Source organism: Acanthisitta chloris, unplaced genomic scaffold (assembly GCF_000695815.1).
Source record: "Acanthisitta chloris isolate BGI_N310 unplaced genomic scaffold, ASM69581v1 scaffold24273, whole genome shotgun sequence".
Taxonomy (NCBI): Eukaryota; Metazoa; Chordata; class Aves; order Passeriformes; family Acanthisittidae; genus Acanthisitta; species Acanthisitta chloris.
In genome coordinates, this window is record NW_008665789.1 from 22,475 (window position 1) to 26,419 (window position 3,945).

Genomic DNA, 3,945 nt, shown 5'->3' on the forward strand with positions numbered 1-3,945 from the left:
AAAAAAAAAGCATTATATAAAGTTAGGTATGATTAGGTGATGTTCTTCTTCTGTAGGAAATTGTAGGTTGGAGCAGCCAGAACATGAGGTCATAGAACATAGAGGTTCATAGAATCCCAGGATGGTTCGGGTTGAAAGAAAACTTAAAGCTCATCTTGCTACACCCTGTGCCATGAGCAGGGACACATTCCACTAGACCTGGTTGCTCCAAGCCCCATCCAAGCTGGCCTTGCACACTTTCAGGGATCTCAGATGTTTGTGGTAACTGTTTCCCAGGGCCCTTTCCTGGGGCAGGTTCATGTCTCCACACTCCCTGGTGGGGTCAAGACCAGTGCCAGCAATGGCTGAATGGGTCTCTTCTGCATGACAAGGCCACAAGCAAGGAGCAATTTATTCAGGTTCTAAGGGAGCTCCAGACCCATACTGCCTGGTCAGAGTTATCTCATCCACATGGGATTGCCTTTTGGGATTGGTGTCAATAGCACCACATTTCCTGTGCAATTTTGCTGCTGTATTTTGTCATTCCTTCCACACCTTCTTCTGTCACAGCTCCTTTATGCCTGAAATCAGAGTGATGGTCAGATTGTAGCGGTAGAACTCACCTTCACCTGCAGGATCCAAAGTGACACTGTTTCAGAGCTGTGCTCAAGGACCACAGCCTCCAGACCCCTTCTTTGGCTCTGGAGGGAGAGGGTTAGGTTGGCGAATCAGGTGGGGCTTTGGGCTTTACAAGAAATGGAGACTGGGGAGGTGGGTCGGGAGCTGACATGCTTGGAGCTACAGGAAGGAAAACAGAAAAACACTGGGGGGATTTTACAGCTCAGCTGGAGCGTCAGACCAACAGGACATCTCACAGGCTCCCCAAGGCAGTTGGCACAGCCCCAAGGCTGACAGAGCTCAAGAAGTGTTTGGCCAATGCTCTCAAGCACAGGGTGGATTGTTGGGGTATTGTGCAGGGCTTGGACTGATGATCCTTGTGGGTCTCTTCCAACTCAGAATATTCTATGATTCTGTGATTCTATGATCTCCAGTGAGTGCTCCTGTGGGCACACAGTTCATGTAGTGGCACCCACACAAGGAGAAACTGCAGTGCAAGAATGTTCTTTGAAATGGGATTTTTCTTGTTTTAGAAGTATCATTTGGGGAAATGTCTTGTAAAATTGTGTTATGATCCTTGTGGGTCTCTTCCAACTCAGAATATTCTATGATTCTGTGATTCTATGATCTCCAGTGAGTGCTCCTGTGGGCACACAGTTCATGTAGTGGCACCCACACAAGGAGAAACTGCAGTGCAAGAATGTTCTTTGAAATGGGATTTTTCTTGTTTTAGAAGTATCATTTGGGGAAATGTCTTGTAAAATTGTGTTTTCTCTCCTTTTTCTTTTCTCTCCAGTGATTTTGTGAAGCTCCTTGGTTTCACTATTTAGTCACTGTTTATTGGTTTTGCATTTGGGGATTATGCAATAATGGATTATTTGAAATTTCCTGTTCTTTTCATTTATGTATGTTTGTGATTACCAGGGGAAGCTTTTCCTGAGCACTGAAATAAATACTGTCCTCTCCTAAATCAAAGCAACCTCAGCCACAATATGCTGAGGTTTCTTCACGGGGAGCAGAACATCAAAGTGTTTGTTCCAACACAAGCAAGAGGCACTTTGATCTAAAAACAGACTTAACCTACCAGCAACAAACACTAGTGGCTTAGAAATGCAATGAAAAAAATGTTTCAGCATTGATATCCTGACCTCAGGGTGCAGGAGGTCAATACCACCTTGTGAAACAGCATGAAAATGAAACATGGGGGGTGGGAAGGAAAGGTCACCAAAAAAAATACACTGAAACATAAAACTGCTTTAAAACTCATATGTGAACTGTTGCCAGACCTGAGGCACCTGAAGTGCTCAACTACAGCAAGCCCTTTGGCTGCCCCTCCATTGCTTTGTGCCTCATTTCCCATCCATCCAGCATCACCTGCCAACACCTCACAAAGAGCAAGGTCTGCCTGGCTTAGGTATCCACATGTTTTATTGGAGGGTAATTGAGGCACAAGAGAGGAGACAAGGTGGGCTTGTTCAGCTGGGAACTCCGCACCCCAGCATCCCAAAGGGCTCAGCATCACCCACCTGTGCCCTCCATGGCCAAGCTGAGGCTGCAGCACGAGGTGTGTGTCTGCGAGGACGGGATGAGTACACAGCTGCTCCTCACTCCACATGGGCATGGCCTTGGGTCCAGCGTCTTGCCTGCAAAAAATTAGGGCACACTTGTCTCAGGCTGGTGGTGGAGGTCAGGGTCAGCCTGAATCCTGGAGGGCAGCACAAAGTTGCCAGGACACAGTGGGCATGGGATGCCAGCGTGGAGGATGTCCAGCAGGAAGGCAGAGCCTTGAGGGTGAGCACTGGCTGTGTTTTTCTGGAGAAGGCTTCAGCACAAAGGTGAACCCATCTGAATATTTGGCCCCTGCAGCCTCCCGCAGCAACAAGACCTCCAGGATGAGCATGAGCATCACTGAGGAGTGCAGGACTGGGATCCTTATCCTCCACAGGATTTAAGAAGAAATGTTCAATTTAAGTCAAACTGAGTTTGAAATGCAAAATCCAACTAGAAAAAATAAAGCCCAAATTTTCTATGCTTGATGCTGATCCACTGCCATCCTGATCCAGCATCCCAGAGAAACAAACCCTGAGGAAAGCTCGGGAACCAGTTACACTGCAGAGGAAAGCCAGCCTGGAGCCAGACAGCTTCCCTTGCCCTCCCACATTGTTCTTTCCTAAGAAAAGGAAAAAAAATAAGCCTAAGAGCTGAGAAGGAAGGAAGGGAGATTGGCCTGTGACAGGACTACAGGCAGGCTGAGGATCCAGCATGAGGGAAGCTGTAGAGGAACAGAGGAGACATCGGTGTCTTCTTTGCAAAATATCACCACCAAGATGCTCAGGGGCAGCCATCTACCCACAGCCAGGTCCTTCCAGCACCTTGTGGTCCTGCCCCCGCCCTGTGAGGCAGCGTCTCCCCCAGTGTGTTGCCCCCTCCCACCTCCCCATCCATGGGTGCAGTAGCAACTGCAGGACTGTGCTGCCTGTGTTTACAGCCAGAGTGAGCTGCAATGTCACTTCCAGCATCTCAAGATTGAGTCTTTTGCAGCCTCTGGGCTTTGCCTTCTCTTCCCCCCTTTAGGGATTGAAAAATCACAGCCCATAGCTCTGGATTCTGATTTCCCTGGAACACCCACATTTAGGGCTGATAACAGGGAGTTCACCTCCAGCTATCCCCAAACCAGCACAGGCAGCAGCAACACGGTCCCATCAGCTCTCCATGTCCCTCCAAGCACTATCAGGCCATCAGCCCACGCTTGTGATCATGCGTTTGCTCTGTTTAGGTTTTGCTCTATTTAACTGCTAGATTTAGGACCTAACTCTACCCAGGTAGTTCCTAAATCTGTAAGTATGCATCACCAAATCCAACAGCTCTGCTGCTGCAGGAGGAGATGGACAGACACATGAGAGAATGCCTTTGAACACACCACTCAAGCCCCAAAAGCATCCTGCTCACAGCAGCTTCCAGAAGCTCATTAAAGGTTTCCTGCAGCACTCAAAGTCTTTGGAACCCACTCCAGCCCCATGTGGCCTCTATTCCTGACCCCAGGGCTAGATAAAAGGCCTGGTGCTGAGCCACTCAGGCGGATTTCCACTGCCTATCAAGCAGCAGCACCACGGGGACAGCTCCTGGCCATGGCTGACAGCAGAGAGGGCAAGGGAGGCGAGGAGAGGGGTCTGTCTGCAGGCCAGGAGCTATAGCCAACCCCCTGTCTCTGCCTGCACAGCTGGCAGGCAGCTTGGTCTAGGGCTAGGAATGGGAAGCAGATGCCAGCTCTCCTCTGGCTCAGCTTTATGCCTGATACCAACCTTGGAATTGCATGTCTGCAGCACATGGATATTGCTGCAGCAATGT